General features: G+C 40.3%; 1 long non-coding RNA gene across 1 annotated transcript; it reads right to left on the bottom strand.

Annotated features, from left to right (window-relative positions):
• Positions 1 to 6202: 6202 nt before the first annotated feature.
• On the bottom strand, positions 6203 to 8226 carry LOC114669352 (uncharacterized). The gene is made up of 3 exons (XR_007933946.1): positions 8000 to 8226; positions 7124 to 7293; positions 6203 to 6713 (listed from the first exon to the last, which is right to left on the bottom strand). It is a non-coding gene; the product is annotated as an uncharacterized LOC114669352 (long non-coding RNA).
• Between the last annotated feature and the right edge of the window lie 18280 nt (positions 8227 to 26506).

The following is a 26506-nucleotide window of genomic DNA, read 5'->3' as shown; positions in this document are numbered from 1 at the left end:
TAATGAGGAGTGTTTTGCGCATGCAGTGCATCCGGAAAGTATTCACGATGCATCACTTTTTCCACATTTTGTTATGTTACAGCCTTATTCCAAAATGGATTCAATTCATTTTTTCCCTCAGAATTCTACACACAATACCCCATGATGACAACGTGAAAAAAGTTTACTTGAGGTTTTTGCAAATTTATTAAAAATAAAAAAACTGAGAAATCCCATGTACATAATTATTCACAGCCTTTGCTCAATACTTTGTCGATGCACCTTTGGCAGCAATTACAGCCTCAAGTCTTGATAAATATGATGCCACAAGCTTGGCACACCTATCCTTGGCCAGTTTGGCCCATTCCTCTTTGCAGCACCTCTCAAGCTCCATCAGGTTGGATGGGAAGCGTCGGTGCACAGCCATTTTATGATCTCTCCAGAGATGTTCAATCGGATTCAAGTCTGGGCTCTGGCTGGGCCACTCAAGGATATTCACAGACTTGTCCTGAAGCCACTCCTTTGATATCTTGGCTGTGTGCTTAGGGTCGTTGTCCTGCTGAAAGATGAACCGTCACCCCAGTCTGAGGTCAAGAGCACTCTGGAGGAGGTTTTCATCCAGGATGTCCCTGTACATTCCTGCAGTCATCTTTCCCTTTATCCTGACTAGTCTCCCAGTCCCTGCCGCTGGAAAACATCCCCACAGCATGATGCTGCCACCACCATGCTTCACTGTAGGGATGGTATTGGCCTGGTGATGAGCGGTGCCAGGTTTCTTCCAAACGTGACACCTGGCATTCAAACCAAAGAGTTCAATCTTTGTCTCATCAGACCAGAGAATTTTCTTTCTCATGGTCTGAGAGTCCTTCAGGTGCCTTTTGGCAAACTCCAGGCGGGCTGCCATGTGCCTTTTACTAAGGAGTGGCTTCCGTCTGGCCACTCTACCAGACAGGCCTGATTGGTGGATTGCTGCAGAAATGGTTGTCCTTCTGGAAGGTTCTCCTCTCTCCACAGAGGACCTCTGGAGCTCTGACAGAGTGACCATTGGGTTCTTGGTCACCTCCCTGACTAAGGCCCTTCTCCCCCGATCGCTCAGTTTAGATGGCCGGCCAGCTCTAGGAAGAGTCCTGGTGGTTTCGAACTTCTTCCACTTACAGATGATGGAGGCCACTGTGCTCATTGGGACCTTCAAAGCAGCAGAAATCTTTCTGTAACCTTCCCCAGATTTGTGCCTTGAGACAATCCTGTCTCGGAGGTCTACAGACAATTCCTTTGACTTCATGCTTGGTTTGTGCTCTGACGTGAACTGTCAACTGTGGGACCTTATATAGACAGGTGTGTGCCTTTCCAAATCATGTCCAGTCAACTGAATTTACCACAGGTGGACTCCAATGAAGCTGCAGAAACATCTCAAGGATGATCAGGGGAAACAGGATGCACCTGAGCTCAATTTTGAGCTTCACGGCAAAGGCTGTGAATACATATGGACATGTGCTTTCTCAATTTTTTATTTTTAATAAATTTGCAAAAATCTCAAGTAAACGTTTTTCATTTGTCATTATGGGGTGTTATGTGTAGAATTCAGAGGAAAAAAATGAATTTAATCCATTTTGGAATAAGGCTGTAACATAACAAAATGTGGAAAAAGTGATGCGCTGTGAATACTTTCCGGATGCACTGTATACTGGTGTAATGACCATGTCGGCTTTAGTGAAGCGTTTCTTAGCCTCTCTGATATGATCGACATGGGGTAGAGTAGATTCTGGATTGTTATAATACGTGCTACCTTACTCAAAATATGCTCATCCATTTGTTACAGATTCTAGGTGGACACGATTCCACACCAAGGAAAAAGGTGCCCCGTGTAAATCGTTCATAATGTCTCCAAAATATATTTGTTAATTTACAGACAAGTACTACATAACTGTTTCGTACAAAGTCCTTATTTTGACATACGCGAGCCCCAATTAGGATGTGAACTCGCGTTAGCACACCTTATCGCTGTAAGGTGCATAGATATCAATGACGTCATTACACTAGCGTGCCTCAAAATCACGTGACGTGTGCATTTGAAACAAGCTTCGAAGCGGCAAGCTCGACACAGTGCCGAAAACTAAGTATCGAGCGGCCCATCACTACTCACAAGACTATCCGACAGAGAGACACGAGAACGCAGTGCAGTAGGCCAAGTCGTATTGTATGTATGTATAAATGCATTTTCTAAAATTATTATTTTTGCAAATGCCGTTTGCTACTATAGTTAAAAAGGTGATCTGACCAGCGTTATACGTTTCGCTTTAACATTTGCGGTATTTTCATTCAACGACTAGACGACTGTCGCCAGTTCTGTTTCAACAGTCATCATCGCATTAACATGACTTGAGGGATTGGCTGTGGCTCCTTTAATAATTTATTTGTGCTTCCATGCTGTGAACTCGCGATCAGAGTCCTGTGCGCACTGATAGAGTTGAAACACATAAATCACAAGTCGTTTGACCCTCCTGTTAAGTTGTCAGAGGATTAAATGAAGAGACTCAGTGTTAACAGTTAAAGTTTAATCCAACAACTGGAAGTTACAACAGGAAACAATAGTCCTCCGAACTTTCTTGATTTCTTAATGCTCTTTTTCTATCCCTCTTCACTATTTCCACCTAGTGGCCAAAGTACAGAATATAACATCTCCGCCCATCCCTTAGTATTTGCAATCAGAAGGTTGTGAACATGCATAGTAATCCTTGACTATCCTCCTCTACAAATGGCATGATTAGATAGAACAGCTGTTAAGTTTCTCGGCACATAGTTGACGTTTTAATTTCGCCTTAAACTGTTTAGCAAACTGTAACGTGTAGCTATGGTTGCATACGGCTGTGTGGACGAAAAAGTGCAGACTGACAGCAAGTGATGTTTTTCACAGTTCTTGTTTATTCTACATCAGGAGTCACAGAAAGTAGAGATCCAGAGAGTACAGCCTGTCACAGCAGGGCTCGTCTGAACTTGAACAATGGCTAGGGGGGAGCTTAAATACCCCTTTGCCTCATGATGTAGACAGAAAAACATCCTTATCAAAATTTCAAAGTTGAGCAATATGTCCGAGCTAAGCATTATCTATGTCCCCAAGACTGATCACAGGTCAGACGTCTTGAACTCTGCAGCCTTGTAACCTTTTTCCCTGAGCCATTTCACTTTGAGGAACTAAACAGAAAAGGCAGTTTGAATCATATAGAAACCACTTTCCTAAGCCCTTGCGTAACATATTTTTTGTCAGTTCATAAATCAGGCTTTCTTATTTGGCAGGGTTTCAAGCATTGCTTTTGAAATTCAGTTACAAAACACACAGAGTACAAGGTGCTCAAGAGAACATTCTTCTTCTACAGCTGACGTCATCCAGGGCGACGGCTACCGAAGCCTGTCGCTACCCTTTTTTTTTTTTAATTTTTTTTTTTTTATTATCAATGAAACACAATACAATACAAAACTCTCGTAGAGGATTTAAATTCAACATTCAAAAAAGTACAAACAACAATCACTATACGGGCAGGGTGGGGGGGCTAGATAAATTTCACAGTATACGCAACATAACAAATAGGCAGCACAGGCCAAAAGACACCGGAGGCATAAATGAAAACAGTATAAAATGAGACATGTTATCATAAATCCTTCTTACAGATTTGCTGGATTTCAGTTTCTTAACTGATAGGAAGTATTGTTTCAGATCTTTAATGAACCATGTAAAGGATGGTTTGCTATTTCTCCACTTACTACAGTGTATATGGTATTTACCTAAGAGAATGACAATGTTAATCATATCAGAGACAGATGGATATCAGTTATCCATGTAGAACATAATATGAGACAAGTCAAACTGTGCGATTTCATTAACCTTGAGTGATAACCAGCTGTGAATTTCTAACCAAAATTTGGCCGAAACAGGACATGAAAGAACAAGTGTTGTAATGTTTCTCAAGTTGAATCACAAAAAGAACACAGGTCCACCTCAAATTTAAATCTTCTTTTTAAAAATTCTGCCACCCGATATATATTGTTAATTATCTTGAACTGTGTTTCTTTAATTTAACTTTAATGCCAATGGGATTGCCTGACAAACCTGCCTGTATTCTTTTTGAGTACAACCTAATTTAAATTTCTTCAAAAAGGACATATAATCTAGCAAATTACAGTCTGAGTCCAACAAATCAGTTACAAACAAGATATCCCTCTCAAACCAGTTTCTATTAGATAATGACTTTCTATTAACTGTTACCACTCTGTTGTTCCATAGGGTAGACATGTGGGGAGAAAAGTTGTGTGTAAAAATCATTTTCTAGAAAGAAAGGATCTGTTTGTGGAAACTAGATAATATAACAGGAAGTTTACTAAACTCAAAGTCGCATTTTAATAGAAACTCAATTCCTCCTAATTTTTTAAAAATAGATCTGGGTATTTGAAACCACATGGAATCAGATTGTGACAAACAAGCTCTGAGCCAGTTAATCTTAAAAGTTCCAACCACTGATTCAAAGTCTAAGGCTTCCCTGTCGCTTCCCGATCTGTGTTCCTGCCTGATTTGCGCGTGCAGGCATATTGAAAGCCCAGCAAGCCGTAAAGTGTTCAGGCATGCGTTAAACCACAGGTGTCGAACTCCGGTCCTCGAGGGCCGCAGTGGCTGCATGTTTTCATTCTAACCATCTTCTTCATTAGTGAGCCATTTTTACTGCTAATTAACTTCTTTTGCTTTAGTTTTAATTAACTTGACTCAGGCCCCTTAATTGTCTCTTTTTCCTTAATTAGTAGCCAAACATTAATGAGACATCAAACAAGCCACCATATGACCAGCTCACCTGTGCTCATCACACAATATCTGAAAATAAATTAAGGTGAAGGTCTCAGTAAGGTTGATCTCTCAGGTCATCAATACATTTTGACAATGTTCTTAGAAAAAACAGAAAAATCAACAGATTTGGAAATGTCTGCTGTGGCAGAATGAGAGCAGCAATAAGCCATTGAATTAAATAACGAGCTTAATTAACAGCAAGAATCAGCTTCTCATTAAGAAACTGTTTGGAGTGAAATTGGTTGGAGTTTGAAATCCTAGTTTAGCTGGTCATCTGTTGGCTCGTTTCACATCTCATTTCTGTTTGGCTGCCATTTAATGAAGAACAGAATCAATTCAGAGGACTGACTCCTTAAAAACAGGGCTATTGAAATGATGGGATAAGGAGTTAATTAGCAGTGAAAACTACTCACTGATTAGGAAAAGGGTTAGAATGAAAACCTGTAGCCACTGCGGCCCTCCAGGCCCGGAGTTTGACACCCCTGCGTTAAACAGATTGCATGGCATTGTGCTGACTGTCCCTGTGCTTACTGTTAACTGTGACAGTCCACTTATTAAAATTCTTTAATTCATTCTCAGTTGTGCAATTAGGTCAGATGCTGAAGGAATTAAGAGTATAAAGTCACCGGTTCAAATCCTCATTTATTCCAATGGCTATTAATCTTATAAAGACGTTTAACTTTACATCCACAGACTAAGTGAGTGAGCTGTTATCACTTCAGTTTTTTTTTTTGCAGTAAGTGCTTGTTGCTGCAGTTCATATTTGTAATATGTTTTGTTCTTAGTGATGTGTTTTTATTGTTGTTTCAAGGTGTCTCTGTAAAACCTCCCTGAGAAACCAAACTTACCTATTAAGACAATAAAACTGAGCTGAATTTAACAGCTGTAAAATAAAAATATTCTTCAATAACTGAGCAGAAATTAAACAGCATAAATTAGTTCAGTTTATGAACACCATGTGGACAGAGGGCAGTGACATTCTTTCTTACAAGTTTAATCGACACAACATACCGTTGTTTGTGTGCAGATTCATCTCATGTGAATAGTTTTATTCACCCATATTGATACAGAGCCAGTTCATTTTTATAACTTTAAAAAAGGAAATACAGTAAACTTTTTCAGTTTATTTTTATTGAATAAATAAATGGTATGTTAAAAATAACAAAAGTGAAATATCTGTGAACAATGTTTATCAAAAAAAAAATTACACACACAATGAAAATGGCCAACAATGGGGAGGCGTTATAAACTATTAGGGAAAGGGAACACAAACATATTTGCAGATTTTTATACCTTGGTATTAAAAAAATGTTAGAATGTTAGCCAAAGTTTTGAACACAGTAAAAGCAAATCATTAAATTTGTCAAAAACGGAAAAGTGCTACTTTAGTTTTATGAACAAGATACTACTCAGAGTCAGAGTTATTATCCAGCAATTTTCCATAAAAAAATGTGTTCTATTTAAACTGACATTTTTCCTGATCTGTCCCTTAACATTTGTTCACTAATAATATTTTTATATCACCTGTGCTTACAAGTGTAGCTCAAATTGCTCTACAAAAATATACAGTTACAAAGAAACTCGCAGGCATTATAAAAGTAAATAAGAAGCAAATGGAGGGGTCCCTGTCCTTTGTAATAAATACACTGCCTGGTCAAATGGCCAGGGACAAAGACAAACTTGCAGCTTTCAAAGATGCTGGAGATAATAAACCTGTGGGGGTCCCAAGCCAAAGCCCACACAGCCCCCTCTGCAAATCCCAGCATACATAATTGTAGCCGTCTCAGTCCAATCACAATTCCATTTCAGGACGTCTTGTGAACTTTGTTTCCCTCCGGCATCACAGGCAGTTTGAGTTGATGTAACTGATGGTGGAGATGCATGGGGGCACCATTGCAATAAACTGAAAAAAGAGCACAGATTAGTGCCCAGTACAGATCTTACAAACTGTACACAGTACCATTTCTAATCTATTACAACCAATGCAAGTAATTAAGAAAAGCCAAATTAGAAATTTTGAAATGATCGACATTTGTAGCCTGGCACTTCTGTATTGGCAAAGCATTCCAGATTTTGTTGCATGAGTACAGAACATTGCTGGTTTTTATGGTTGATCTTGGAATAAAAAAAAAAGCAACGTTTGGGAATAGAAATGTTGGGAGCAGGCACACCAAAATACAGGCAGGGTCTAAAATACTCAAAGCCTTCTAATTATTTAATAGAACCTTGAAATCAATTAAATGTGAGACAGGCAGCCAGTGCAATGAGACCGAGACAGTTTTCAGAAGAAAAAAAAACAAAATAGTCCAATACCTCGTGATCACTTGGCAAAGGCACAGCAGATCAGAGCAGCGGTTGAGATGGAGGATTCTAGAAGTGCAGGCAGGATGACCAGCCACTACTTCAACAGGGCACACATCTCTCCTTCCTTCTTCTTTAACTGCTGCCCCATAACATGACCAGACTCTTCTACTTCACTGTAACTGTGAAAAACATAAACACAGTAGATATTCACTCACAGAGTTCAAACATTAATAAAGTGTACCCTTACTTCTTGTTGTGCCTCCTTCTTTGGTACACCTGCAGATCAATTATTACCAAAGTAAACCATCACAATAGATAAAGTTCTGCTTAAAGTCCAACTAATAACAATAACTACTGTGGTTTTTTGTTGGATTTTGAAAGAACCCCAACTTAATTGTCATTATATGTAGCATCATTTTTTTTTCTTTTACATTACACATACAGTAGACATTGTGTTATAATCTCTGTATATCTGAACTTCTCATGTGATTTGCTCAGGTGTCATTACTTACATGAAAAGCAATGTGTTTTTCTCTCCTGCCTTAGTTTTTGTTTTAATTTAAAATTAATTCTCGATTCTTTCAAAATCCAACAACAAAGCACAGTAACTTAAGAAAATAAATGTTATTTTGCAGAATGGTTCAACATCGCTGTATAGTGACTGCTTGTACTAATGCACCTCAGTCTCTGTGTTTGTGAGGATTCACACTCTGATGGCTTTTTAATTTTAGACAGGAAAGCATGTTAGTTACTGGACAGAGTGAGCAGACATACAGTACAGTATTCAAGGCAGCAAAATATTACAGATCAAGTAATAAATATGGGGAGGCTTTGCAGAAATTGTGCACAAATTACTTCTGAAACTGAAAGTCTCGGTAGTCTTACCTGTAGAAATAGCAAATCTAACATGAACTGCACATCATCTCGAATTGAAAATATTAAAAGCAGAAGAAAAGGACATCCAGATGTGTCTCAGAATTCAGGTACACTGGAATCTGTTCAGCCACATGGAAGGCTGGTTACCACCAGGCATCCTGTAGGGTCAAGAAAAAAAATACAATGAAGGGGCATTGTACTTCTAACTGCAGCAATAAGAAAAGTTATTTCTAAGGAGCAATCCTTCTCCATTATATTTAGTTAAATGTGTTTGTGTGTGTACTCCTCCTAAACCAACAGGTTAAATGATAAGCTAATGACACGTGACAACAGCAGGTGCCCAGCCTGTCATTGTGTCACATCAGATGCACACTACACTTCTCTGATGGCTTTGGACATCATAAATTTTAAAATTGTCTGTTTGCTGCCTTAGAATTTCTTCTACCAAACAAGGTTAAAGAAACCCATTTCAAAATTATGAGTAAATAGTAGCCAACTAACAAATTAATTCATAAGTATGACATTAATATATCGCCAAAGTGTAGTTTAGGTACAAATGAAGACACATCCCGTCTCACGTTTCTTTTACTTCTGCTCCTATTCTAAAATGTTTTATAAAGATTTATTTCTGTTACTGTCCTGAATGACAAACCAATATCTCACTCTTTAATTCTTGTTGTTCTTCTGTATACAGTTTTGAAGGCTGAATGTTAGAAAATGTAGTAACTGTGGTTTCCTTGCCTCATAAATTTCCTATTCATAAGTGAAAAGTTCAGAATATCTGTTATATCTTTCTGTATGGACATTAATATGCTAGAAATAGCTTTTAAAAATGGAAAACACACTAAAATAATTGAAATGTGTAAGATTCTGATCTGCTTCATTAAAAATGTGTAATGCTCTTATCTGCATCTCGCTTTCTTGAAATAACTTAGCTGTTGGTTCTCTTGTATGTAATTTAGCCTTCATTATTATAATTGTTAACTTTATTATGGAAAAACTATTGTATAGATGAAATCTGATATCAACATAATAAAAAATGCTGATGGCTTTGGATGGCACACTTTACACCGGTTGAGTGTCAGTCATGCACTCCTAATTCTATTCCTACTTCGACACCTCGATTACATTGTTTTGCTTAATTATTAACATGCTGTTCACTCTTTAAGATAAAAAATGTTAACAAATGTTAAAAGAAACACACCACCAAATGCTAATAGGGTGTTAAGAAATAAATACAGTAATCCCTCGCTATATCGAGCTTCGCCTTTCACGGATTCACTCCATCGCAGATTTTATATGTAAGCATATTTAAATATATATCGCAGATTTTTTGCTGGTTCGCGGATTTCTGCGGACAATGGATCTTTTAATTTCTGGTACATGCTTCCTCAGTTGGTTTGCCCAGTTGATTTCATACAAGGGACGCTATTGGCAGATGGCTGAGAAGCTACCCAACTTACTTTTCTCCGTCTCTCTCTTGCGTAGGGGGATTCAGCAGGGGGGCTGTTCGCAAACCTAGACGATACGGACGCTCGTCTAAAAATGCTGAAAGATTATCTTCACGTTGCTACCTTCTGTGCAAGCTGCTTCCTGAAGCAACATGCTGCACAGTGCTTTGCATACTTAAAAGCTCGAAGAGCACGTATTGATTTGTGCTTGTTTGTTTTTCTCTCTCTCTCTCTCTCTCTCTCTCTCTCTGCTCCTGACGGAGGGGGTGTGAGCTGCCGCCTTCAACAGCTTTGTGCCGCGGTGCTTCGCATACTTAAAAGCTAAACAGCCCTATTGATTTGTTTGCTTTTTTTCTCTATCTCTCTGACATCTGCTCCTGACTTGAAGAGGAAGATATGTTTGCAATGTGCAATGAGCACCTGTTTGGCTCTCATGCGCCCCCCTTAATGGCGGCACTTTACTGTCTGGTCACCATGTGCCTTTTCACTGCGGTTTTATGTCCGATCAGCAAGACAAAAATATGTTACACACATTCATTAAAGATATTAGCCAGACTGTGGAAAGTCAGGGTGTGTAATAAACGTGTCTGTAAACAATTACAGTACATTGGCGACATACAGAGACAGCAACAGGCAGACCAACCCCATGCGGTGCCGTTTATGTCAAATGCGGTTTCCGGTATGTGTGGACAGTATAAACTTGCGTGTGAATTTAACAAATATAATGTTAACATACACCGGATTTTCTCATTACAGTATTCAACTTCCTTTTTGCAAGATAACACCCGGGCTTTATCAAAATATAACGATATATTCTATTTAAAAAGTGCAATTCATAATTCATGACAATAACACAACAGTGCAAAATGCGATGTGGTGTCATGCGGAAATTAGCAGGGCCTTTCTAGAAAAGTACCCAAATTGTAAGTTTACTCTGACACACGGAATTTAACCTTGCAGAGGGATTTTAAAAAGGTTCCTGTTCCAATCATGTCAAATATAGATATCCTCACAGCGCAGCCAGGTCTTCCGAGGTTGGAACTCCTCCCATCATCCTTCAGGCACCCGCAGTCGTACCTAAGATCCCTGGGGAGGTCATCCTCCATGTTCGCCCCACTTGTTGAGTTATCATTTAGGACTGAATGCATTGTTAACGTCACACACTCTCTGTACTGAGGTGATGTCACGAAAACAATTACAACACTTTTCATTACAACATTTCTTTACTTTTTCTTGAAGAAGGTTGTAAACACTAGGGCCCTCATTTCACCACCTTCTCATGATCCATCCATTTTAATACCCTGTTTGGCTGTGTTTGACCACTTTGAGCCGTTCACTTTGTCCTTTTTAAAGCAGCTGGTTTTCAGTATGAAGCCATCTGGCTTCCCCCTTCATGTTGTTCCTCCTCGACTTTTTAAGGAAGTCTTTTCTACCTTGGGTCCTTCTATTCTTACTATTTTTAATAGTAGTTTAACCTCTAGTGTGGTGCCTAAAAATTTTAAACATGCTGTCGTGCAACCACTGCTGAAAAAAACGGGTCTGGACCATTCTGTTATGTCTAACTTCAGGCCTATTTCCAAGCTACCTTTTTTTGTCCAAACTCTTGGAAAAAGTCATCTATACCCAACTGAAGTCCTTTCTGGACAAACATGCAATTCTGGAAGTGTCCCAGTCTGGGTTTAAAACTCATCACAGCACTGAGTCCTCTCTGTTAAGGGTTTTTAATGATATTCTTTTGACAGTGGACTCTGGTGACTGTGTACTACTTATGCTTTTGGATTTAACAGCTGCATTTGACACGATAGACCATGAGATCCTCATCTCTAGGCTGGAGCAGTGGGTGGGCATCACAGGTTCAGCTCTCCAATGGTTTAGGTCCTATCATTCAGATAGAAGTTTTTGTGTCAGTATTGATGATTTTATTTCCACCTCTGTTGCCCTCCCCTGGGGGGTACCACAGGGCTCCATCCTGGGACCTCTTCTGTTCCCCTTGTACCTGCTGCCACTCGGCGCTATTTTTCGGAAATACGGTATTTCCTTTCATCTTTATGCAGATGACTGTCAGGTGTATTTCCCACTGAAGCGCCAAGATCCATGTTCTGTCCAGCCCCTGCTTGATTGCCTTACTGACATAAGGAGTTGGATGGCACTAAATTTTCTAAATTTTAATGAGAACAAAACAGAAGTCATGCTATTTAGGCCCAATAGCACCAGCGGGACCCCTTGCATCGACCTTTCCACTGTGGCTCAATTTGAGAAATCCATGATCACAAATTTAGGTGTAAAAGTGAACTCCACTTTTAAACTTGATAGCCATGTGAATGCAGTGGTAAAATCTTGCTTTTTCCAGTTGAGGCGGCTGTCAAAAATCAAGCCTGTGTTGTCTAAGCGCAACCTTGAAACAGTGATACATGCTTTTATAACATCTCGTCTAGATTACTGCAATGCGCTTCTTTTTGGAATTAGCCAGGCCTCCATGGCTCACCTACAGCTGGTGCAAAACGCTGCTGCTCCATTTTTAACTGGCACAAGAAAGCATGAGCATGTTACCCCGATTTTGGCTTCCCTCCACTGGCTTCCAATTCGTTTTCGAATCCATTTTAAGATCCTTGTATTTGTTTTTAAATCTCTTAATGGGTGTGCCCCTCTTTATTTGTCGGAACTGCTGCACCCTTACGTACCATCTTGCTCCCTCAGGTCAGCAGACCAGATGCTTTTACGCATTCCCAGGGCACGATGCAAACTCTGAGGTGAGCGAGCTTTTTCAGTTGCAGCCCCAAAACTCTGGAACGATTTGCCATTGCATGCTAGGCAGGCTCCTTCGCTAGCTGCCTTTAAATCCTTTTTAAAAACACATTTTTACTCTCTGGCTTTTAACCCTGTATAATATGTTGGCTATTTGTATACTTTTTATTAAGAATGTCTTCAGCTCTTATGTGTTTATGTGTTGTTTTTCTTTGTACAGCACTTTGGTCAGCCTTGAGGTTGTTTTTAAAGTGCTTTATAAATAAATAAATAAAACACATTCCACACAAACTCACAGACTCATTGATTTTTGATCTAATAATTGTCAATATCACAAAAGTTACATAATTTTAAGAAGATCAAAAGTGTGCTACAGTCAGTTCAATAAACTCTCCCTTTAAAATGTTTTCATTTACAGAATAAGAGGCAAAATGTCAATGAGGCGGAACTTGTGAGTAGTGACGAATAATATGCGACACTGAGGAATTATAATGCATAATAACGGGGACGAGTAAAAATTACGACTTTCAAAAATGAACACTGTAAATGTTAGAAATGCACTATATAATTTAAGAGGTAAGTGTGTGCATTTCCGGATTGATTTCAAAATTAAGTAAGCCATCTGTTATACTAAACAGTAACTTTAAACGATACTTCAATGAAGCGCTCATCTATAACAATGAAGGTTCACACTGTCATGTTGGATGGCTGGAAGGCGCTGCTTGGCTGAAACAAATGATTGTGATTTGTCCTTAAAGGGAAGTGCCGTACAGCAATCAGAAATGAAAACACACATTTAAGCATACTGGACAGTAGTTTGTTATATTTATCTACAATATAAATTCAGTATGACTGTCAGAAAGTCCTTTGCCAGGTTAAATTGTGACCTCTAATGGCAGAACATTAGAAACACTTGTAGAACTTTTCTTTCATATATTTCCGGGTGATAGTTCAAGCTTCGTAAGTCATTTTTTCCTTTGTTTACTTGCTGCACGTTGTGAGAATAGTTTGTCCTTTTCTGTTATCACTTGAGCCATTAATGCTGTGCGTCCTTGCGGAAGAGTAAGTCTATTATAGATAATCTATACTAATAAAAGGCAAAGCCCTCACTGACTGACTGACTGACTGACTGACTGACTGACTGACTGACTGACTGACTCATCACTAATTGTCCAACTTCCCGTGTAGGTGGAAAGCTGCAATTTGGCAGGCTCATTCCTTACAGCTTACTTACAAAAGTTAGACAGGTTTCATTTCGACATTCAAAGCGTAACGGTCATAACTGGAACCTGTTTTTTGTCCATATACTGTAATGGACGGGGGCGGAGTCGCGTATCGCGTCATCACGCCTCCTACGTAATCACGTGAAACGCCTTGGGGCCGATCTGGAAGAAGGTACCGCAGCACCTTGATTTAAACGATTCCATGTCTTGGTGGGTTTAATACTGTGTAAGCATACATATTAACACATGTGCAATTAAACGTGTGCATTTACGGGGTGATTTCTCAGGCTTAAAAGCTCGCCTTTTATTAACTCTTTTAGGGCTAATTTTTTTTTTTTCTTTTCTCCCAGGGCTGAATATTTTTCCAGAAAATAACTTTTTTAAAAAAAGAACACAAAACAATTGTTTAACATATCAAATCACCAAAAAATATTTATTTTTGACAAATATAACTGTTTTGCATTTTGTATGAGCCTGCATACTATATAATTTAACATATTATTATTGCACATACTGTACATGCTACAAGGCAAAGTCCTGCAAAGTATGATATCGCTCAAAGCAGCCAATTGCATGCATTGCAACGTTGCACTGCTTACAATATGTGTTGCACTGGTGCCTTTTTTTGAGTAGTCTATTGCTGCACACAACACAGTCAGGCTTGTACTTTTTATCCTCATATGTGGCAGGAAAGTGGCGCTCAGTCAGCCTGTCTGGCACTGCTCTTTGTGATGGCCTTCCTCGCTTTGCAAAAGGCACTCCAACATATTCTGTTAGCAAGCTGTCAACCACCTTCTTGCGGAAATCTGCCGCAGTCATAGTGCTGTCACTGTTTGCCTGCTTGAATAATATAAATCCGTTTGTGAGTGCAATCTCACGCAGGCGATGGTACACAGTGTGGTACCACTTGGTGGACTTATGGCCGTAAGCATATGACCCCAGCATCTGATCCAGTCGATCTACTCCAGCCATCTTACAATTATACTCTTCAAGCGCAACAGGCTTGTCCAGTTTCCTACCTGCTGGGTTTCCCTTAGAACAAATTGTTTTTTCACATAAATTGTTAGTGTGAACTGTACTAAGGCAAATGACCTGTTTGACATCATGCCATGCCAATGCCACCAAGTTATCCACCCGCATGAAAACAGGATTGTCCCCTCTTTTCAACTTCAGCCTGTCTGGCTTCAGCTGTAAAGGCATGTGTCTCCTATTCACCCTGACTGTGCCACAAGCTCCTATTCCCCTGCTCTGTAGCTCCATGAACAACTCTGGAGATGTATAGAAATTGTCCATGTAAACAACATGTCCCAAATGTTCATACCCCTGAAGCAGCTCCAGCACAACCTGAGTTGTCAAAGGACAGTTCTCTCTCTGAAAAGAATGCTTTCCTGTGTAAGTAATTACTTTCAGGCAGAAGCCAGTGTTTGCTTCTGCCAGTACAAAATCCCTTATGCCATACTTGGTGGGCTTGTCTGGCATATATTGTCTGAAAAAAAGCCGTCCCTTATATTTTATCATGGATTCATCCACAGACAAATCACGGCCAGGCTGATAAAATTGTTTATACGTAGGCTCCACAATGTCAAGCAGGGGATGAACTTTGTACATCGGATTATAGCCTGGCTCACCCCTTGGAATTTGCTCCTTGTTATCACAAAAGTGAATGAAGCTTTGCAGCAGCACGTACCGATCACGCGGCATAACCTGCCCAAAGCCACCCGGTGACAAAGCACGTTTGGACCAATGCTCCCTGAAATTATATCGCCAGTCCAGTCCCATCTCAATCTGCAATGCCACAAAGCCCTTCACCTCGTCTTTTGTTGTGGGTTTCCACTTTGAAAAACGAGATCGCGGAGCGAGCGCATCCCGCGATTCAAAAAATTGTTCAGCATACCTGTTTGTCTCTTCAGATATCAGCTGAAAAACTGCCTCAGGAAAAAACAGTTTGAAATAGTCCAGCGGCTTGTAATCCGTTGTGTCCAGCAGCAAGCCGTGCCTTCTTGTGAAGTCAGGTAGCCAGATCGGCTCCCATGGATCAATTTCTGGGTATTCCTCCCATGCGAACCTTGCCATAGGTGTACTGGCAGCGCGAATGCGCTCAGCTGCCAAATGAGCAGCTGGGGCGGCATCGGCTGGTCTCCGATCGGCTGATGCCGGCTCCTCAATCTCTTCCTCAATCTCTTGATCGCTGTCGATGAAATCCGACTCTGAGAAATCAGAGTCCGGCTCCGCGATTATGCGCAAAATGTCTTCTGCCGAGTATTTTCTTTTCTCGACTCGCTTCGCTCCCTCGTGAGATGTTGATGCCATCTTGTCTTTGTTAGTGTTTGTTTACATTTCGCAACTCGCGCACAGGCAAGGATCATTTGCTGAGTCAACAAGTCTAGCATTCCTCCAAGCACAGGGGGAATGCCTGTGAAGCGACAGTGTGTTTTGTCGCCATTAACAGCTGATTGTCGCCCTCTATCCCTGGATGTCGACTTTTGTCGACATGCGCCCTCAACCCCTCCTGTCGACAAAAGTCGACATCCGCCCTAAAAGAGTTAAAAAAGTAAATGCAAACTGTTTTCATTCTGAAGGGCACAAACCACGTTGGATTTTTTAATGATAGTTGATTAGTAAGGTCTATTAAGGGATACTTACAGAATGATTAGTAATGCCTGTGAATGCCGATGCAAGTAGGAGAATGGGCGTGAACTAAAGAACGAGTAGTAACATGTACAGTAAATGTCTCTAAAGTCTGTCTATTAAAAAGTTATTATATCTTTCAATCCTGTGTATTGATTAAACTACGAACCTAACAAGATCACTACATGCTGGCAGAAGTGGCGGATTGGAAGAGGAATGTGAAGAAGAGGTTCAACTTTTGAACGAGTCTCGTGTCTGTGAGTAACCCGAAAACGTGGTCAGAAAGCGCTAAGACTTTCTAGCAAAAGAGAAAAAAAAATATATAAGGATTACAGCCCCCACCAAATCTCCAGTTAAAGGGAAATGTAGCTGAAAATTGGAAAAGATTTAAACAGAGATTCGAGTTGTATCTTGCTGCGATTGAAGCAGATAGGAAAAGTGAAAAAATGAAAGCGTCTATGCTTCTACATGTAATTGGCAAAGAGGCGCTAGAGGTGTACAGTAATCCCTCGCTACTTTGCGGTTCACTTTTCGCGGATTCACGACTTTGCGGATTTTATATGTAAGCATATCTAAATTCATAACGCGGATTTTTCGCTGCTTCGTGGGTTTCTGCAGACAATGGGTCTTTTTACTTGCTTCCTCAGTTGGTTTGCCCAGTTGATTTCATACAAGAGATGCTATTGGCGGATGGCTGAGAAGCTACCCAATCAGAGCACGCAGTTAAGTTCCTGTGTGCTGCTGATTGGCTCAGCGATGGAGTGTTGCATTAACCAGGAAGTCTCATCTCACTCATTCAGCATTAACGTGCTAATGCTTCAGGGGCTGTGTCCAAGCACCAACAGAAGATGCAAATGATTGCAGAAAAGGTAAAAGTTTTGGATATGTTGAAAGAAGGGAACAGCTACACCACTGCAGGACATCGATTCTTTTTATTTAAAAAGGAGGAAAAGCATATAAGATCTACGGCCGCAGTGTCCTTTAACCAGGGTGCAAAATGAGTTGCAAGTGGACGTGATAAGGCAGTAGTCTGGATGGAATCTGCTTTAGGAATCTTTGCAACAAGGTCGACGACGTCATGACCGCCTACAAGCTGCTACGTGTACTTCGCTATACAGTAAGTGTAAACTTATCTACCGATTTCATATTGCTTAGCAGTTGTCCCTGTTATTAATAGAGTAAATGGTGGGTTGTAAACAATACAGGGAGGGTTTAAAAACGTCCAAATACACGTTAAATAATTAAATAAGTGCTAATTTCGCGGAAATTCAGTTATCGCGGTCGGCCATGGAACCTATCTCCCGCGATAAGTGAGGGATAACTGTATAACAATTTTCAGTTTGAAGAAGATGGAGACAATATGAAATTGAACAAAATAGTTGAAAAATTCGAAGCGTATTGCAACCCAAAGCGCAATGTGACGTTTGAGCGGCACAAGTTTTTTACATGTTTCCAGAAAAGCGGCGAAACAATAGACCAGTATGTGATGGAATTGCATAATAGGAGCTGTTCTAAGAAGAAACCGTCGAGACATCAAAGGACCAATAACCTCTAATCAGAACACTAACACCAGCGAAACAAATATTAACGAGAAAACAAGTATAAATCAGGAAAGAACATCTCAACTGCAAACACAATTAACCAGAAGATCAAAACGTCAAGTAAAACCACCAGAACGACTCATTGAGACATGTTGAGGATTAAAGGAACATTTTCAATTAAGAAATGCTGAATTCCTTTAACAGTTGTGCTTTTTATACATAGTTTGAATGCTGGATGTATGCCTGAAATGTTCTGGATAGTTCAGTTGTTTGAAGTGATCAAGTTTATCAAAGTAGCATTTGAAATGTATAACATTACTAAGCTTATAAGTACTGCCTTACTTCTCTTTAAGAAAGGAAGATGTAATGATACTTGATTTAAACGATTGCATGTCTGGTGGGTTTGCGTAGCTTATTGTCAATATCTTTACACCTGTTTTTAAGACTTATTGACTGAAACGGACTTTCACGAAAAAACTTAGGGCTTTGCTACAGGATACACCCTCCACAAGTTAAGGAAGTAAAAGTAAAAGTATATATTTCTGTTTTATTTAAACCTTTTAAGTTCGTATGCATAGCCCCATTTGGCTGTTTTAGTTTTTTTTTTCTTTCTTCAGTAATATTTAATCTCCTTAAAGAAAAACAACATATGCATTTTACTTTTTTTTGTATCTCTTTAGTAATATTTTAGTGTAAAAGGATAACCAGTATTTAAACCTTTTATGTTACTTTATAAAGTTATTTTACACAATGTTGAAAAATTAATAAGAAAGCTACATATTTTGGCAGCTGCTGTTTTAATTTTCAATGAAATGAAAAAAGCTCTCCAAGAGAAAACGTCAATGAAGAAGAAACAGTTTGCACTATCTAAAAAGGAGAAACCCTCATTTATAAAGGTTTGCTGCAGATGACTTAACTGAAAATAAATGAATAGTTCCTATGTGTATAATACATATTTATCTATTTGACTTATGCCTTTATTCCAGCAACTTGCAACATCTGAGGTACAATTTGTTACATTACTTTTGTTTTTTGCAGCACAGGCAGGTGAAGTGACTTCCTCAGGGTCACACAGCGGTGTCAGTACCAGGATTTGAACTGACAAGCTCCGGGTTTGCTGAAATATTACTGAAGAAAGAAAAAAAACGAAAACGGGCAAATGGGGCTATGCATACAAATGTCCATCCATCCATTATCCAACCCGCTATTTCCTAAATACAGGAGCCAATCCCAGCCAACACAGGGCACAAGGCAGGAAACAAACCCCGGGCAAGGTGCCAGCCCACCACAGGGCGCACACACCCACGCACACCCACACACCAGGGACAATTTAGAATCGCCAATGCACCTAACATGCATGTCTTTGGACTGTGGGAGGAAACCGGAGTACCCGGAGGAAACCCAGACTGACATGGGGAGAACATTCAAACTCCACGCAGGGAAGCGAACCCGGGTCTCCTAACTGGCACCTTTCACTGCGCCACCATGCCACCCGCATACAAACTTAAAAGGTTTAAATTAAACAGAAATATATACCTTTATTTTTACTTCCTTAACTTGTGGAGGGTGTATCCTGTAGCAAAGCCCTAAGTTTTTTCATGAAAGCCCCTTTCAGTCAATAAGCCTTAAAAACAGGTGTAAAGCTAAACTTGCAGCACCGCTATTCAATTACACTTGCCTAACGCCTCTCCTAAGGGGAGATACTGTGGGATCTGGGCATCAGTCAAAGCACCAATCACAGGCCCGATTAGAAAGCAGGAAGCTGTGATTTGTCGTCTCCCTCCCATGTAACAATCACAGCCCGTGTTACAACGCACTATGTATGTATGTATATATGTATATGTGTGTGTTTATGTATGTGTGTATATGTATGTGTATATATATATATATGTTGACATGTGTATATATATGTGTATATATGTGGATGTGTATATGTATGTATATATATATATATATATATATATATATATATATATATATATATATATATATATATATATATGTAGGTATGTGTATATATGTATATGTATATATATGTTTACATAACCTCTTTAACACACTACTTCTCCGCTGCGAAGCGCGGGTATTTTGCTAGTTTGATATAAAGAGGTTCAAATGTTTGTTAAACTTACACATGCAGAGTATTTAAAAGGTGTATTTGTATGTAATGTTGTGACTTAGTGTATGTATTTAATGTTGTTTACAAACCACAGAAAGAGGAATTAAAGTACTTTCTGAATTCAGATTACATTTGAAGTTAATCCGTACTTCGATATTTGGGAAGGAGAGTTTACAAAAGCAAAGTTGTACCACTGTGGAGTTAATAGCAGCACCTTCCGTGGCCAGACATCTGATCGTGTCTACTGTCGTTTGGATTTTATCTCACCCGTATTTCTTACACCAGCCTGTCGTACCGAGGCCAGCCCTCATTTATAATGACATCAGTGTCTCCAACTACTCGGATACAAAATTTAATACTTTTACAGTGAAACTCGTAATATGTATAATATACAATGTAAAATAAAATAATATATTCTTGACCTAAAGTATCAGACAAACTAAATTACTGCAAACCAATAACAAATATTAATTGGCAGCAACTACCTGAATTGTCATTTCAGTCTGTCAGTGAACTCAACCGAAGTGTGTAATATCAATATAAATTAGAAAATATCACTAGAGGGTTAAATATCAAATGTTTGGTAGACTTGTAACAAAGTGCTGTATGGCACTATATGGCTTTGAATGGGTCGCGGCTTCATAAAGCGTCCTTTGAACTGCACATGTCTGCTCAGTGCTTCAAACCACGAGGTGCTAATTTCCTCAGTGCTTGTCCGCTTGGCGTTTCAAATCCTTATCCATCGAGCTTCATTTGAACTGTGCATGATGGAAATGTCAAGCGAAATGAATGTTTGTAGGTCATCAATACATTTTAAATGATTGTCCCTGAATAATACTTAGGGTCAAGAAACACAACTCTAAATTATCCATATTACTAACCGAGAATGCTAAACCGGATGGACGCAGGGACATCCGGCCATGGGCCGTAGCCGCAAAAAGACGTACTGCGCAGGCGCCCAAAGAAATGAGGCTCTGCGAGAGGCGGCCGTGACCACAGAAAAAAGGAGTGAGCACAGAAAAAAGGAGTCAAAGAAATGAGGCCCCGCGACCACAGAAAAAAGGAGTCAAACGCAGGCGACGCACAGCGCCACACGAAACCCATTGCACACGAAACTAGCACACAAAAAAAAAGAGGCCGCTCGAGCCCACCTGAAAGCCCCCCCCCCACCCCCCCACAGGCACCAGACGGGACAAACACAAAGAGGACGATTCAACAAGCCCCTGGCACACAAAAAAAAAAAACCCAAAACCACCCCACCCACCCTACAAACAACGGACGGGACACACACAAAGAGGAGGATTCAACAAGCCCCTGGCACACAAAAAGAAAGAAGACACTCGCGCCCCACCAATCCTCAACCCCCCACCCCCGCTCAGACGCCGAAAAAGCACACAGCGCCGCACGAATCCCATTGCACACAAAACGGGACACACACAAACAGAAGGATTTAACAAGCTCCTAACGCACCAAAAAAAAGAAGCCGTGACCGCCACGCCAGGCCCATTAGAGACGAGACATGGCACACGAAACGTTCACAACAACGACGAATCAGACCCACAAACACACTAACATCAATGAGAAGTGACACCCAAAGCCCCATTTCTAAAGGAACCGTCCATATTAAGCATACGTCATCTCAACACCTTCACACTAGGCAGCATATTTGCATCTCCTTACAATAAAGCACTATTAACCGTTCAACTGCAGAAAAGGCTCCATATTAACAGTGAGTGCGATCCTCCTTATTACTTATCCATATTTCGCATGCTGAGGAACAAACAAGTCATGAATACACGCTCACGGGTACAAAACGATTCGGATCGGATAACGGGACCAAACACACGAACCCGCATGAAACTACAAAATACACGGCGGCGCATCTGCATTACATCCTACAATAGTTCATTTGATTTTGCATCTACCGGAGTAAATATCAGGTCACCAAAAGGCAATGACCCATACTGCTTTCGCGTATGTGGACAAATATTACATCGCATTGGAACAGTGCACCCTGAAACAAATCAAGAACGCAAATATGCACAAATCACGTCGGCACCTACAAAGCGCTTCTGAAACCGCGGAAGAAAAAATGTCTCGGCTCCAAAAACACATGTCACTCATTATTCCAAATACCAGTCCCAATCACAGAAACATCGGTATCCACTATGACAATGCACAGTAACAATGCACGTGACATCCGTCTTGCCACACTATTAATTATAGATGAATGTACAATGGCATCCAGTCACTTACTCAACACCATTGATAAACTTCTATAAACGTTGATGAATAATAATATTCCCTTTGCGGGAAAAGTACTTTTATTAGGAGGAGATTTTAGACAGTGCTTAACTATTACTCCACTTACAATGCGCTCAGCTATTGTTCAGTCCACCTTAAAATACGCGGACAATTGGCATTGCGTTGATGAATAATAATATTCCCTTTGGAGTAAAGGTACTTTTATTAGGAGTAGATTTTAGACAGTGCTTACCTATTGCTCCACAGGCCATGCGCTCAGCTATTATTCAGTCCACCTTAAAATACGCGACGACGTCATATAAACACGAGACCGAACTACAATACATATACAGGCGCGAGACCTGATTGGTGATAATACAAAGAAACGAACAGTCCGCATATTAACAGTGAGTTCGATCCTACTTATCCATATTCCTAACGATAAAGATCAAACAAGTCATCAATTCACGATCACGGATACAAAACTAGACGGCTCGAGTAACGGGACCAGAAACACGAACCCGCATCAAACAAAAAAATTCACCTCGGCGCTTCTAAAACCGCGGAACAAAAAATGTTACGCGAACAATTGGCTTTGCTTTCTAAAGATACACTTGGTACAAAACATGCGATTTCCAGATCCCGAATATAACAATTGGTTATTACAACTAGAACATTGTACACTCACCAATACAGATGGACTTCACCCAGATATTATTACAATTCCTCAACCCTTCACCTGCGACGACTTACTTACGGAGATATTTGGAACAGCGGTCTCATTAGACCAAATGCCCCTTTTAACACAACGCACTATATTATGTCCAAAAAATATTACTGTTGATCACATTAATAACCAGGTCATTTCATTACTTCCTGGAGAGGCACGGCTCTTTCTAAGCTCTGACAAAGTTGACTCTGATGACGACAATGAACATCTGAATTTCCAATAAGAATATTTGAACACTATTAACCCAGCCGGATTACCACAACACAATCTTAGCCTTAAAAACGGAACAATAATCATGCTATTAAGAAACCTTAACACTAAACAGGGTTTATGCAATGGCACACGTTTAGTCGTCAACACCATGACACACAATGTTATTCAAGCAACAGTTCTTACAGGATCACATGCTAACAATACTGTTCTCATTCCTAGAATTGACCTTACGAGTTCTGACCTAGAATTACCTTTTACATTGAAACGCCGACAGTTCCCCATTAAACCTGCATTTGCCATGACCATCAACAAATCACAAGGACAAACCATGAACAAGCTTGGCATCTACCTCTCTGATCCCGTTTTTGGACATAGACAACTTTATGTTGCCTTCTCACGTGTTCGACGTTCATCTGACGTTAAAGTTATAAATGCTCCATGCCAAGGAAGACTCATTCAAGGACAGGACACCATCTTTACTACTAATGTTGTGTACAAAGAAATATTCAAATAAACCATTACTCTGTGCCAAACACTGTATTTTTGGCTTTCTATATGCATCATCCACACCTGCACACTATTCTATATCTAATTCATACATCTCACTCTTTGTCATGCCCCAACGCCAGGGGTTGGCGAGCGAAGCGAGCAGGGGGGGCGGAGCCCCCTAGTATACATCAGACTTCCAATACAACTCGGAGTCCTGCCACATGCAAAAGTTCGCTGATAACACTGGAGGATTATAGGAACCTAATGAAGGACTTTGTTAAATGGTGCGACTCAAACCACCTACAACTGAACACCAGCAAAACCAAAGAGCTGGTGGTGTATTTTAGGAGGACAATGCCCCTCATGGACCCCGTGATCATCAGAGATGACTGTGTGCAGAGGGTGCAGACCTATAAATACCTGTGAGGGCAGCAGGATGATAAATTGGACTGGACTGCCAATACTATGCTCTGTGCAAGAGAGGACAGAGCTGACCATACTTCCTTCGAAGGCTGGTGTCCCTCAACATCTGCAATAAGATGCTGCAGATGTTCTACCAGACGGTTGTGGAAGGCGCCCTCATCTATGTTGTGGTGTGCTGGGTAGGCAGTATAAAAAAGAGGGACACCTCACGCCTGGATAAACTGGTGAGGAAGGCAGGCAGGCTCTATTGTAGGCACGGAGCTGGACAGTTTGACATCTGTGATGGAGTGACGGGCGCTGAGCAGGCTCCTGTCAATTATGGAGAATCCACTGCATCCACTGAACAGTATTATCTCCAGACAGAGGAGCAGCTTCAGCGACAGACTGCTGTCACTTTCCTGCTCCACTGACAGACTGAGGAGGTCGTTCCTCCCCCACACTATGCGACTCTTCAATTCCACCCTGAGGGGGTAAACGTTAACATTATACAAAGTTACTGTCTGTGAAACCTGCATTTTTATCACTCTTTAATTTAATATTTTTTTTTATGACTATGCTGCTGCTGGATTATTAATCCCCAAGGGGAAATTCGCATAAAGTATCTATCTATCTGGACATGCTATCAGAAAAGCCTCTGCCTTTACCAGTAACATCCCTCCCTCATGAACTCATCTTCAAGGTCCGAATAGGCGATCAGTAAAAGTCGTCTTAGTCACAGCACAGTATAATAACAAAAAATTTCCTTAAATAAAAATGATGGTTCTCTGGGCTCTATCATTCCTAACCAATCTTCCTGTTACAGGAGCACAATCCCAGTCACCCACACAATTACCGTGTACCCCCCTCCCAAATCAATCAATGAAAGAACAAATTCAAAGTGATTACTTTAATATTTAATCATTTAAACCCATCAACCTGCAATCATTAGCCATAGCAACAATTGAAATTGTCAGTCAAACATTTTAATTTGTTACTCATGTGAAACAAGAGGCGTTTACTTTTGATAAATCTTTACAAATCAATGAAAAGAGGCAAAGGGGTTGGGGTATTTATGAGAAGAGAGCATGAAAGTGAGGGAGGAGTTGTGACCCGTAATACTAATGCTCTTCTTTGCAGTATTAAGCATTCTACCAATCAGCATTTATAAGAGGTACTAGGGGGCTCCGCCCCCTGCTCGCTTCGCTCGCCAACCCCTGGCGTTGGGGCATGACAAAGAGTGAGATGTATGAATTAGATATAGAATAGTGTGCAGGTGTGGATGATGCATATAGAAAGCCAAAAATACAGTGTTTGGCACAGAGTAATGGTTTATTTGAATATTTCTTTGTACACAACATTATTAGTAAAGATGGTGTCCTGTCCTTGAATGAGTCTTCCTTGGCATGGAGCATTTATAACTTTAACGTCAGATGAACGTCGAACACGTGAGAAGGCAACATAAAGTTGTCTATGTCCAAAAACGGGTTCAGAGAGGTAGATGCCAACCTTGTCCATGGTTTGTCCTTGTGATTTGTTGATGGTCATGGCAAATGCAGGTTTAATGGGGAACTGTCGGCGTTTCAATGTAAAAGGTAATTCTAGGTCAGAACTCGTAAGGTCAATTCTAGGAATGAGAACAGTATTGTTAGCATGTGATCCTGTAAGAACTGTTGCTTGAATAACATTGTGTGTCATGGTGTTGACGACTAAACGTGTGCCATTGCATAAACCCTGTTTAGTGTAAAGGTTTCTTAATAGCATGATTATTGTTCCGTTTTTAAGGCTAAGATTGTGTTGTGTTAATCCGGCTGGGTTAATAGTGTTCAAATATTCTTATTGGAAATTCAGATGTTCATTGTCGTCATCAGAGTGAACTTTGTCAGAGCTTAGAAAGAGCCGTGCCTCTCCAGGAAGTAACGAAATGACCTGGTTATTAATGTGATCAACAGTAATATTTTTTGGACATAATATAGTGCGTTGTGTTAAAAGGGGCATTTGGTCTAATGAGACCGCTGTTCCAAATATCTCCGTAAGTAAGTCGTCGCAGATGAAGGGTTGAGGAATTGTAATAATATCTGGGTGAAGTCCATCTGTATTGGTGAGTGTACAATGTTCTAGTTGTAATAACCAATTGTTATATTCGGGATCTGGAAATCGCATGTTTTGTACCAAGTGTATCTTTAGAAAGCAAAGCCAATTGTTCACGTAACATTTTTTGTTCCGCGGTTTTAGAAGCGCCGAGGTGAATTTTTTTGTTTGATGCGGGTTCGTGTTTGTGGTCCCGTTACTCGAGCCGTCTAGTTTTGTATCCGTGATCGTGAATTGATGACTTGTTTGATCTTTATCGTTAGGAATATGGATAAGTAATAAGTAGGATCGAACTCACTGTTAATATGCGGACTGTTCGTTTCTTTGTATTATCACCAATCAGGTCTCGCGCCTGTATATGTATTGTAGTTCGGTCTCGTGTTGTTTATATGACGTCGTCGCGTATTTTAAGGTGGACTGAATAATAGCTGAGCGCATGGCATGTGGAGCAATAGGTAAGCACTGTCTAAAATCTACTCCTAATAAAAGTACCTTGTACTCCAAAGGGAATATTATTATTCATCAACGCAATGCCAATTGTCCGCGTCTTTTAAGGTGGACTGAACAATACCTGAGCGCATTGTAAGTGGAGTAATAGTTAAGCACTGTCTAAAATCTCCTCCTAATAAAAGTACTTTTCCCG

This window comes from Erpetoichthys calabaricus, assembly GCF_900747795.2.
Source record: "Erpetoichthys calabaricus chromosome 1 unlocalized genomic scaffold, fErpCal1.3 SUPER_1_unloc_15, whole genome shotgun sequence".
Classification (NCBI taxonomy): domain Eukaryota; kingdom Metazoa; phylum Chordata; class Cladistia; order Polypteriformes; family Polypteridae; genus Erpetoichthys; species Erpetoichthys calabaricus.
Note: the sequence above shows the minus strand (reverse complement) of the source record. Positions and strands in the feature narration are given on the sequence as shown.